Source organism: Rana temporaria, chromosome 5 (genome assembly GCF_905171775.1).
Source record: "Rana temporaria chromosome 5, aRanTem1.1, whole genome shotgun sequence".
Taxonomy (NCBI): domain Eukaryota; kingdom Metazoa; phylum Chordata; class Amphibia; order Anura; family Ranidae; genus Rana; species Rana temporaria.
The window spans coordinates 366,215,277-366,228,917 of NC_053493.1; the positions used below are offsets into that span (position 1 = coordinate 366,215,277).

A 13,641-nucleotide genomic window follows, 5' to 3' on the forward strand; every position below is an offset into this window, starting at 1 on the left:
TTATTTAACACAGCAAAGGAGAAATAAGTATATTTAGTGCAAGTTTGCCGGTTACTGAATTACCATTGACACTAAACTTTTTAGGACTGTACGTCTTTCTGTGGCACGTGCTTAAAGAAAAGCTGCAGGCAGGGCTAAAATCACAAGTAAACTTAAAGTTGAACTCCGGGCAAGCAGTTAAATACACAGTCGAAATACGTATGTGGCAACTGTTTTACTAGTCATATCATTTGTATTTCTGTGCTGCCAACTGTGGGATCAGATAGCACAGCCAGATCTTTAACCTCCACTGCAGCAGAAGCATACCTCAACTGAAGGCATTGATCAAGCACCTACTGATTGGTCAATGAAAGCGCTTATAGAACTGTGATAAGTCACCCTTCTGCTTACTCAGCTTTCACCTGCTATAAGCATGTTCCCTCTCAACATATGTGGGTGCAGCTGAGCCCTCACTGCCTCCTATTGCTGGCCCACCCTCTCCCAGTTTAAGGGCCAGATTCTCAAAAGAGATACGACGGCGTATCTCCAGATACGCCGTCATATCTCTGAGTCTGAGCGGTCGTATCTATGCGCCTGATTCTTAGAATCAGTTACACATAGATTTCCCTTCGATCCGACTGGCGTAAGTCTCTTACGCCGTCGGATCGTAACTGCATATTTACGCTGGCCGCTAGGGGCGCGTACGCTGATTTACGCTTAGAAATATGTAAATCAGCTGGATACGCGAATTCACGAATGTACGCCCTGCCGACGTAGTACAGATACGCCGTTTACGTTAGGCTTTTCCCGGCGTAAAGTTACCCCTGCTATATGGTGGCGTAAGTGCGATGTACCAAATGTTAAGTATGGCCGTCGTTCCCGCGTCTAATTTTGATTTTTTTACGTCGTTTGCGTAATTCGTCCGTGAATGGGGCTGGACGTCATTTACGTTCACGTCGAAATTAATGACGTCCTTGCGGCGTACTTTGGAGGAATGCACACTGGGAAATTCCACGGACGGCGTCAATCACGTCGGGTCAGGGTTAATTTACAACACGCCCACCTCTTCACAATTTGAATTAGGTAGGGCTTACGCCGGCCTATTTACGCTACGCTGTGAGGTTGCATTGATGGGCATTGGTGAGGTTGCATTGATGGGCACTGGTGAGGTTGCATTGATGGACACTGGTAAGGCTGCATTGATGGGCATTAGTGAGGCTGGCTGTAGGGCACTTCTCAGGTTGCATTGATGGGCACTTCTCAGGTTGCATTGATGGGCACTGATCAGGCTGCATTGATGGGCACTGATCAGGCTGCATTGATGGGCACTGATGAGCCTGCATTGATGGGCACTGATGAGCCTGCATTGATGGGCACTGATGAGCCTGCATTGTTGGGCACTGGTGAGGCTGCATTGATGGGCACTGGTGAGGCTGTGCTGATGAGCATTGATGAGGCTGTGCTGATGGCCACTGGTGAGTATAATACACTCTTCAAATGTGCTTTACAATGCATGATTTTCCCCTTTTATAAACAAGAAAATAATGACTATGCTGTTGGGCTGGTATAATAATGCTATGGGGCTGGTATGAAATTATTTCCAGGGCTGTTTTTTTTCCCAGTCTGGCCCTAGGGCTATAGTATGCAGTTTTAACACATCACCACTTACTCACCAGGTAGTTCCCAGAACGATAATGGCAGAAACCAAATGAATCATTTATTGGGGGAGATGGGGGGGAGGGGGGTTACAAATGTGATTAATTATATAGAAGCAGCACTAAGTTATTTTTTTTTGTTTGTAGTTCCCAGAACGAGAATGGCAGAAACTAAATGAATAATTTATTTGGGGGGGGGTGGTTACACTGGTTTTAGTGTGGCCTCCATCCAGTGCCGGGTCTGTTTTAAAGCCCTCCCCTCTCCTCTGCTGTGCTGCAGTCCATGGGACAGCACAGCAACAGGCCGCAGCAGCACACACTCCACAGCCAGCTGAAGTGAGCCCTCAGCCCAGACTTGGTGTGCTGCCACTGAGGCCCACCGGATAGAACTGGACCAGGCCTCAGCCCAGCCAGGCAGCAACCAGAAAGTGAGCCTAAACCCCCCCCCCCCAACCCCCACATGATGCCAGGCTTGGGCTGGACGTAATTTAAAATGTGGGAGGGGTTATCATATTTACCTTTGGGCTGAAGCCCCTGGTCTTTTTCCCATATAGAAACACTCCTGTAGCCCAGTAGTTTTGTTTGTATCCGATGGGTACAAGACAACAAATTGATAATTTTTTTGACTGTAGTATACATAAATGAGGGTGGAAACCTAGAAATGTATAGGAAATTTTACAGACCAAATCTAAAGACCAGCATTTGCTGTTTGTTTGATTCCCACCACTTTCTGGAACACAAGTTGTGAATTATTAGAAATCTGCATAACCAGACTATTACAGTGACAACCAGCACTGAGGCTAGGGGGGGGGCATGTTGGCCTGGGCTCTAGATGACTTTGTCCCAGCACTGACTATTTTGAAGTGGACTGGAAATTCAATGTGGCCAGAATCATGCTGGAATCACACCAAAGTAGTACAGGAACATTTTCCAAAATCGCATGGGTTCCTTTCAGTTGCTCTTGTTTCGTCGCAACGTAAACCCCCCAAAAATATCCAGGTAGGTTAATTTGTCTCCACCCGGATTGGCCCTATGGTGTGTATAAATGTGATAGGGACAATAGATGTTGAGCTTTTCCCAGGGCAGTGTTTGATGTGAATAAATCTATACTCACTGTGAACCAGTGTCTAATATATTGGTACAAATAATTAAAGGCTTGTTTAATAAAACATAAAAAAATGTATTCCGTGGCTGGATGCTAATGACAGGGTGGCATGACTGACCTGTGTTCAGCTTTTGTAAGGGATAAGAATTTTACACTACTGCATAGCAACACACATTGAACTTTATTTTTTCAGAGATATCTTGCACAGTTTTATGCGCCCTCAAGATCAAGCTAACCCACTTCACGGGGTTCCATAGCCTTTGTGGTACTCTGAGCTGCTGCTGCACATGTTCAGACAATAAGGGACTGTGAGCGGACCTCGGAAAACCGCTAAACAATAACCAAAGGCTTGTTTACGCTGTGAAATATCTCTAGAAACAATAACAGCGATGTTCCAGCTTCATAACCTCTTTTGAGTTCCACAGCAGTATGCCTGAATTCATGTCTCAGGGTTTTCTTGGCTCCCAGTTCTTAATGTCACTGTTCAAAGGACGGCTCACGTTTGCAAGTTCATAATGCATACAATGCAGGTAATGCTGTAACTTTTAACTAAATATTCTGTTAGATCGGCAACTGATTAATACATAGTGTCACAGAACATATCTTTTCTCATGTCAGCTAATAATATTTGGGGAATGTTCTATGATTTAATTTGATATCCAAGACCTTAGCGCTATTAGAACTATTCTTTTTTTTTTTGTCTATCCATCAATCTTTGTCATTCCTTCAATGGACACATTTATCCAATTACTTACTTAATATATTAAACAGCTGCTCTGTGAAGCTTTTCCATATGTGGGATACTATCAGAATTCCACAGGAAGAAAAATATTGCATTTACTGTAGTCAAGGAAGATGAAGCTTGAAGGTAAAAGGCACAGGTTTACATCCTAAATTTGTGCTGAACTAGTTAAAACTATAACTGTCTGCATGACAATCATGGGCGTATAGACTATAGAAGACCTCTTCCTGCAAACATGTAAGGTGATGGGTTGAAGAAGGTAATTGGGTTGAAATAATAATTGATGCTACTCATATCTGTCCAAGGGCCCAGACTAACCACATGGCACCTCTAAATGCTAGAAGTGCTGGCTTGCCAGGGAGAATCTTGAATGCAGCCTCACCTTTGCCATTAATGCAGCCTTTGATTGCAGCCTCACCATTGCCATGAATGCATTCTCACCAGTGCCATGAATGCATCCTCTGAATGCAGCTTTACCATTGCCTTGAATGCAGCCTCACCATTGCCATTAATACAGCCTCTGAATGCAGCCTCACCATTGTCATCAGTGCAGCCTGATCCATGCCCATCTGCAGCCTCGGAGGCAACAGGGAGAGGGTGGGACGAGCCCCAACAGATTACATACAGGGGAATTTCCTGTTTACGTGGCAGCTTCATTAATACAAAGTCCCACCTCCTATGATAGACAGAACAGTCATCCAATGCCAGCCCAGGAGGCGGGACTTCCTATTACAGAGGCCGCAGAGTAAACAGGAGATTCTCCTGTATGTAATCTGGCGGCACTTGTCCCGCCACCTCCCTGTCCCCTCCGGGTAACGATAAATACAGTATATATCTTTTGTAGCCCCCCAACGAATTGACGCTGAGGGATTCGTTGGGGGCCACAAAAGATATATATATCCAAATTACCAGCAGAGCCGTGTGAATCCGGACCATGAGCCGGACTTTGGATATGCCTGGGCTAAGCAAATATGTGCTTAAAAAGGTATGAAGGTATGAAGGCTGGCTTAAGCTGGATACATTTTTTCCTGCAGGTTTACTGAAACCATATAATATGAGGTCAAAACTTTCAATTTGTATGCAATCAGGCAAGCTTCTTCACGCAATGGGGTGAATTTACTAAAACAGGTAACAACATAGGAACAAATCCACTTCTGCCTTCAGCTTGTTCAATTAAGCTTTGCAAATGAAGGATAGAAACTGAGTGGTTGCAATGCACAGCTGCACCAGATTCTGTCCGCTCCAGTCTTATGCTGCGTACACACGGTCGGAATTTCCAATGGAAAAAGTCAGATGGGAGCTTTACATCGGATATTCTGACCGTGTGTATGCCCCATCAGACTTTTTCCGTTGGAATTTCTAATGGACTTAGATAGAGAGCAGGTTCTCAATTTTTCCGACGGAAAAAAATCCTATCGAAAAATCTGTTCGTCTGTATGGAATTCCGACGGGAAAAAAACATACATGCTCGGAAACAATTCAACGCATGCTCGGAAGCATTGAACTTAGATTTTCTCGGCTTGTCGTAGTATTGTATGTCACTGCGTTCTTCACGGTCGGAATTTGGTGTGACTGTGTGTATGCAAGCTTGAGCGGAATTCCGATTTTTTTCCAACAGAAAATCCGTTCGTGTGTGTACGTGGCATTAGTAAATACCCCTCATTGTGTCTTTATACACATGGTCAGCCTCTTCATCTCTTCTGTATTACAGATAGTTCTCGTTTAACGACTTACCTGTTTAACAATCACTCAGACTTACGACCAGCTCTCCCCACCGGAACGACGCGCTATACATGATTGTATTGTACAGTACAGAATTTTAGTTTGTCTTCTGTACTTATGCAAATTAAAACAACTATATTGAGCTGGAGTTTTGTGTTTTAGAACTTTTTTCACAATACAGTACAGTAGTTAAAAATGCTTAAAATATTGATTACTTGTGGCTCCTCGTTTTTAACGACCTGGTCGTTGGAACGGAACCTGGTCATTAAGTGAGGAGTACCTGTATTTGAAATGATCAAATGAATCTGTTTTCATTAGATATGCAATGGAGGCAGATCGTGGTGGGTTGGAGGGGCTGACAGAGTGCTGTACATTGTTTTCTGAAAAACAGAAACTCTGGTAATGCCCCGATGTGATCCCTCTTGTTAATGTATTGGGCCAAATTCATGAAGCGTTTGCAACACTTTTGGTTCTGACAGCAATTCATACACCAAATTCTGGTACAGTAAAACCTTGGTTTGTGAGCATAATTTGTTCCAGAAACATGCTTGTAATCCAAAGCACTTGTATATCAAAGCATTTTTTTACAGGGTATAAAAGAGAAGAGAGGCGCCTCTAAGTGTAACAATAAGTTGCTAAATGTTGTACCTTCATTAAATGTAACCATATTGCTACACTTGGAGGCTCCTCTCTTCTTTTTTTATACTCAGTTGTGACATGATGTTACTCTTATATCAAGACACCGCTTGTATATCAACATTTATTAAAACATTTTGCTTGTCTTGTAAAACGCTCTCAAACCAAATTACTCTCAAACCAAGGTTTTACTGTAGTTCTAAAATGTGTCACTTTTACATTGTGGCGCAATGAATGCGCCAAATTCATGATAAAATACCTATGCAAGTGGAGCTAATTAAGACCAACTCTTTTTTGGCATACAGGGAGAGGGAGAGAGACTGGCACAGACGGATATTGAAAAAGTGTCTTGCGTGCATTCTAAAGGTGGTGTAGCGTGTGCCAAATTTAAAGTGGAGTTCTATCAGTTTTTTAGTTTATTAAAAGCCAGCAGCTCCAAAAATGTTTAGCTGTTGACTCTTAATAAACTGACTCTTACATGCCCCACGGTCCAGCCGTGCTGCCGCCCGGTGGCTCGCTTCTCTCTACCTCCTCTCCTCGGTACCGTCATAGTAACTGTGGGCACCCGGCCATGACAGCTTATGGCTTCACGGCCAGGTGCGCACTGCGCATGCGTGAATAGCGATGCACTCTCCTATTGGTCAGCCGATTTTCTGGGACCTGAGTTCTGTCCCAGAAGTTCGCTGGTAGGAAGGGGCTCTTAGGGCGAGAGGAGGAGTCTAGGCGTCCGAAGAAATGAAGCAGGAAGTGGGAAGGAAGTCCCACTAAAAAGAGGGTACACCCCCCCCTCCCCAAAAAAATGACATGCCAAATGTGGCATGTAAGGGGGTGAGGAGTGCTTAAAGCGGAAGTTCCACTTTTGAGTGGATCTCTGCTTTAAGTACAAGTTCTAGGCAGGTATGTGAATTTGGTGCATACTGCACAACTTTTAGAACTCGTGAGACTTTTGCAAAATCTGTCTGCTTCAGTCTTAATGAATTCCTGGGTATATTATTTAAGCAGCTTTCCTAGCAAGTAGTTGTCTTCCAAGAAGTTGTTTAACAAAGATTTTGGTCAAAATCACCTGAAAATCAAAATGATTATTTATTGGGAACTACAGAACCACATACTTGTAAGAAATGGTGCTCGGAGGGCATACAATTAAATAGCTGTAATGGGCAAAAAGGCATTTTTAGCTGCTTTATTTAATTTTTTTTCAGGGAAGCCAATAACTATACAACGTTTGTATTTTTCTTTCGAGTGTAGTTACAAGTGAAATGTTAACCTTACAGAATCTGTTTCACAAGCTTGTTGTTTTATTCGCTTGGCCCGGTCAGCTTTGTCTTTAGTGAACCGTGGAGCCACAGTAGCTTTACATTTGTAACGTATAGGGAAAGCTACCGTGCCAGCAAGTCGAAAGTCTAGCAAATTTAAACAGACAAGTGTATTCCTCAGTGACAGTGAGTCAGCAAGTGCTGTGTTTATACGGGTCTGGTTCTCGCTCACACTGGGACTTCAGGCAGAAGCTTTGTAATTCTTTCTGCTCCTATTTGTCTGTCTTTTAGTGTGCATCACTAATCCATTATATCCATTCCGTTGACTATTATGTTAGCTGTATACACACAGTGGAGTTGGTTTACTAAGGAAGCAGAGGCTGTTCGCTTGAATGATAGAAAATAAGGTAAACCTGTGTTGACTTTGCATACCCAATCATGTCTGACAGAAATTTTAAAAACAAGGGCCCAGATTCAAGTAGCAATTGCGCCAGTGTAACCATAAGGTTACACAGCGCAATTGTTTACTTGCCCCGGCGTTACGAATGCTCCTGATTCAGGAACATCGTAACGCCGACTGCAGCCTAAAATCTGCGTGGCATAAGGCTCTTATGCCACGCATATCTAGGCTGCATTCTTGCGATGACCGCTAGGGGGCGTTCCCATTGTGGTCAGCATTTAGTATGCAAATTGCATACTAACACCGATTCACAATGTTGCGCGAGCCCTGCATACGCAATTTACATCGTTTCCATATGGCGTGTTTAGCGTAAGGCTTCTAATAGCAGGGGCAGCCAATGCTAAAGTATACCCGTCGTTCCCGCTTCGCAACATTCGAATTTTACGTAATTTGCGTAAGTGATTCGTGAATGGCGCTGGACGCCATTCACGTTCACTTTGAAGCAAATGACGTCCTTGCGACGTCATTTGCCGCAATGCACGTCAGGAAAGTTTCCCGACGGAGCATGCGCTCTACGCTCGGCGCGGGAGTTTACCCAGCGCACACGCAATTTACGGTGCTACTGCTCCATGAATCGCGGGTAGCGCAGTAAATTTGCGGGGGCGCAGGGCAAAACGCTGCCCTGTGCCTCCGTAAATAAGGGGCAAATCTACCTGAATCCGGGCCACGGTATTTGCTAATGATCTGATCATTGTTTCAGCTTCGCTGTATTTACTAAGCTCAATAAGCAGTCATTTTAGAAAGTGAATATTTACTTTCCTAAATAAACAGTCTTCACTTCTTTAGTATATTAATTAGCTTTATACTACGCTGACTCTCTTTTTTTGTAGTACAGTAAGGGAGTGTTCTAATCCCTGTCAGTTTTTTTTGCCATCTGTGTCTCATTGGTGAGATTTTTAATCACTTCCTGTCCTAAAGTAACAACAGGAAATGAAAGAAAATCCCTCCAATCCAATTTGAGAGGATCCCTGGTTGTCACCAGAACTAGTGTTCACATTAAAGGTTTCCCCTCTGTTAACATTCTGGTGGCAGCTCAAAATTTGGGATTTTCTTTCACGCTCAGTGATAACAGTAAGCAGGGCATATAGAGAGAGTGAATATACCCAACAGGGACAGAGATAGCAATAAATACCTGACAGGTGTTCTAATCCCTCTCCACCCAACACCCCCTCCCAAAAAAAAAAAAAGTTTTCTTTAGATAAACTGAAAAGCTACAAAAAAACACATTTAATTTGTCATCAGGCATCATCAACTAAGGCTGGGTTCACACCATCGCCACATGTGGCTCCCAGCAGGGGTCCGGTGTGTCCTGGTTCACCGTTTCAGGTCCGATTTCAGCACACATTTTTGCCTTAATTCAGAGCTGAAATGGACCAAAAGACGCACAGGGCTCCTGTGCAAATTTGCACCAGAGCCACTGCGGAGATATGTGAACCGGCATCCAATTCGCATAGGTGAGACCTAATTTCCAGATTTTCTGCTTATAGCTAGTCACCATACAGACGTCTTTATGGAGTCGATTTACTAAAGGCAAATAGACTGTGCAAACGGCAGTTGCTCCAGAGCTATGAGGTAAAGCTTCACTTTGCAAAGAATACCCGTGCAAGGAGAACAAAAAAAAAAAATTTTTGCTTGCACATGATTGGATGATGAAAGTCAGCAAAGCTGCTGCTTATTTACTAAGCTCTGGAGAAATTGCTTTTGCAAAGTGCACAGTTTATTTGACTTTAGTAAATCAACCCCTATCGCTTTTCACTATTAATTTCACATTGCCTGTGGATTCCAGAGTGACAGATTGAATCTATTCCAAATGAGTAAACACTGTGGCCTTCCTATGTATTTTATTTATTTTTTACAGCAGCCCTGATGTAGGATAAATGCATCAGCCAGTAATGACTGTTACTGTGGGAGTATTCTATTTACAGTGGAACATCAGATTGCGAGTAACGCGGTTAACGAGGGTTTCACAATGCGAGCACTGTATTTTGAAAAATCCTAACTCGGTTTGCAAGTGTTGTCTCCCAACACGAGCAGGATTCAGGCCAAAGCGGTGTGCAGTACCACGTTTGGCCTGAGGTGGGGGTACACCGATTCACCAGTTCAGAAATGCTTGGAATAACTTGCAAATACTACGTTACCGAGGTTTGCCGAGGTCAGCCGAGCTGTCCTCGTGCCTTTCCAGCTGTTTCCCAGGTATTGAAGTCAATGCGGAACAAATTATTTTAGTTTCTGTTGACTTCAATGGGGAAACTCACTTTCATATGTGAGTACTTTGGATTACGAGCATTCTTCTGGAACGGATTATGCTCATAATCTGAGGTTCCACTGTACTGCATAAAGAAAGCATAATGTTTTAGGCTGTTACTCTGTCAGGTGCATCCAAAGCACTGTGCTTTTATATTAAACTGTAATGTGAATTTCAGCCTGTAGTCAGAGAGAGGGTGATGCAGTACTACCACATGGAGCTCCACGGGGAGACCAGGGTTTTGTGGACAAACCATTGAAACCACCAACATCCACCCAAATTGAGTTATTAGTTTAGGCTAACCATATTCATGGGCATAGCATATGAAATTAGCTTGTCCTTAAAATAAAAATATTGTGCACCTTTACCTGGGTCAGTGTAGTAGTCAGCAAGCGGAGAGTAGAAGGATAACTCAAATCAAGTGTTTTGATTGGCTCCGCATTGGAATTACGCGGTATAGCATTAATGCTGGATACTAATATAGAAAAGAAATTACCGCGCTAAGTGGAACACTAATGCTGGATACTAGAGTTGCTCAAATCAGTTTTATCACTGATCAAATAGCCCCTTGTGTCATTCCATTAAATTCAATACCCCAGTGAGAAGTTTCAGATGGATGCTGCCAGGCTCTGATTTTCAGACCACATGTTCGTTCCACATCGCTGTAAAAATGAATTTTTCCAGATTCACTGCAATTTAAACAATTGTCCATCATTGTGCAGCTTCTATACAACTTTTTTTACTTTGTAACAAAAGTGCAGATCGCCTATAACAGCAGGGTAGCCGCTAAGCACAGGATCTGGAAGCTAGTGCCAATCACTGTAGTTATGGTGCATACTACAATGATTTCCAGCTTCCAGGGGGATCCCACAGGTATTGTACAATATATATATATATATGTTGCTCCAATGTACTTTTGTCAAAATAGCCATAGCTGCAATTCAACTTTAACTACTTCCGGCTTGCCCACCGCACATATACTGTGGCAGGATGGCCCTGCTGCACAAAACAATGTACCTGTACGTTGTTCGCAACTTCCAAGTCTGTTGGCCGCCAGCCACCCACGATCCTTTGGAGGAGAGATAGAACGGCGGTCTGCCTATGTAAACAAGGTAGATTGTTGTGCTGTCAGACAGGGACAGAGAGATTTTGTGTTCCTGCTAATTAGGAACACGAATGTCCCTCTTCCTGCAGTCAGTCCATCCACCACACCGAACGAATTCCCTAGGAGCACACTTAACCCTTTGATTGCCCCTGATGTTAACCCCTTCCCTGCCAGTGTCATTTATATAGTGCATTTTTTTTAGCATTGATCACTTTATTGTCACTGGTCCCCAAAACAAAAAATGTGACTTGGCATCCAATTTGTCCACTGCAATGTTGCAATCCCGCTAAAAATCGCTGATCATCGCTATTAATAATAAAAAAAAAAAAATGCCATAATAATATCCCATAGTTTGTAGACGCAGTAACTTTCGTGCAAGCCAATTAATATATACCAAAAATATATAGCATAATACAAATTGGCCTAAATTGATGAAGAAATTAGATTTTTTACATATTTTTATTTTAGAAAAAAGGTAAAAATATATATTTTTTTAAATTGTCGCTCTTTTTTTGTTTATAGCGCAAAAAATAAAACCTGCAGAGGTGATCAAATACCACCAAAAGAAAGCTCTATTTGCGGGGGAAAAAAAGGACATACATTTTGTTTGGGTACAATGCCGCACAACAGCACAATTGTCAGTTAATGTAACACAGTGCCGTATCACACAAAATGGCCTGGTCATTTAGGGGGTAAAACCTTCTGGGGCTGAAGTGGTTAGAGTGGTTGTATACTCTCTCCTTTCTACATTATTTGGAAAGTGTAGATCTTGTTAGAAATCTTCTTGTTTCCTTTTTGACCAGTGGGTGTGGAGTCTGGGCTTACACTTTGTGAGAGCTGATTGGAGGAAAGGCCCCCCCCCCCCCCCCCCGCTTATCCATAGGCAGAGGAACAAAGGGACATACAGAGCTGTGCTCTGAATAGACTAACTCTCTACTAATCTACCTCTAAGCTCCTTCGCCAACACAAAACTTGTGTGTGTCTGAGAACTTGTCAGAAGTGATTATGCTGATAACAGAGAAACGGAGCAGCAGAAAGACACGGCACTTAGAGCTTTGGAGATGGAGATAAGTAAACACTACAGATATATGTGCTTAGGTCAAATGTCATGAATGGGGTTTACAATCACTTTAAAGTGATTGTAAATTCTTGTGTTTGTTTTCTATAAAATAAACAAACAAGTTATACTTACCTGTTCTGTTGCAGTGGATTTGCACAAAGCAGCCCAGATCCTCCTCTTTGGGTTTTTCTTCTGTGCTCCTGGCCCCTCCTTCCTGTTGGGGGCCCTCACAGCAAGCAGCTTGCTACAGGGGCACCCTAGCGGAGCTGCAGCTCTGTGTGTCCATTCAGACATCTGACTTTGATTGACAGCAGGGGGAGCCAATGGCACCACTGCTGTGTCTCAGGCAATTAGGAGGGAGATTCCCAGATGGCAGAGACACTTGTGGGCATCGCTGGACAGAGATTGGGCTCAGGTAAATATTAGGGGGGCTGCTGCACACAGAAGGCTTTTTATCTTAATACATAGAATGCATTAAGATAAAAAAAACCTTCAGACTTTACAACTCCTTTTAAGGCTGATCTCAGTTTGACTATCTTAGTTTGTAAGCTCACACAAACAGGGCCCTCTTAAACGTATTGTAATATGACTGTGCTGTCTCCCTTTATATTATAAAGTGCTGTGCAAACTGTTGGCGAAATACACACCCTGTATTGTAGTAATAATAATATTAATAATCGAGTCATTGACCTGGAACAGGCATGCAAACAGTGAAGTCTGCACCTCCATATTTTTGTCCTAACGGGTTCTCTCGAAAACTTTAGCATTTGCTGTACTTCTTTTTGTACCAAGAGTCTGTAACGTTGGTCATTTAGCAAAGACCTTGTGGATATAATTTAATATAATATAGGTTTGTTTCTATTTTCTGTGCCTTATCTGTAGCCACCGCAGCCCACCGTACTATAAAATATTTCCACTGACTTCTGTTTCCCTTCAGATGAAACAGCCCAGTTTCTTAATCGCTTTGTTGTGTGAACCCATATCAGTGCTATTAGGAGGCTTTCAGTCCTTGCCATAAATCTGTTCTTACCAAAGAGCACAGTAAACCTTGAAATATCTTGTAGTAGTAATAATAGTGATAAGATTACAGGCCGGCTAGCTGCAGCACCACTGTCAGTCAGCGCTTCAGAAGCCACCCACCGACTGACTCTGTTCTGTTTGCTTATGTCTGTTTTCAGACCGATGACAAGGACACTGCACATATAAGGGGCTCTTCTTACAGAATCCTAGTACATGACCTCCCGCAGTGCAAACTAAACAAGATTTATAGCTCAGAAAGGCCTGTATGATCTTTGTGTAGGACATTTCTTTTTAAGTATATCTAAACCCAAGAACAAAATGTTATATATTGTAGCTGACTAGTCTTGAGATGTGGTGGCTGCATTAGTTTACATTTTAAGGCTTTATTACCTTTTTTTTTCATCTGGTGATACTGCCACTACAGTTTTTTTCCCCACTAACAGATTATTATTACGGGTATTAATTTAGCACAGACTATTTGCTTAGCACTTTACTTATTGTACAGTCACATCAGTCCCTTTGGGTCAGCTGCTGTTCTAAAATATATAGTGATCTGGAATATATTGGTATTGTGTCAAAGATTTTTAAGGCCTCTGTAATAAGTTGTAGAAAGTTGATGTCGTTTTTTTTGGATAGAGTAGGGATTCAAATTTTGCTCT

At 42.7% G+C, this 13,641-nt stretch overlaps 1 protein-coding gene across 1 annotated transcript in view; it reads left to right on the forward strand.

Annotated features, from left to right (window-relative positions):
• VPS13B (vacuolar protein sorting 13 homolog B) overlaps nt 1–13,641 on the forward strand; it is a 1,252,356-nt gene that overhangs the window by 1,112,934 nt on the left and 125,781 nt on the right.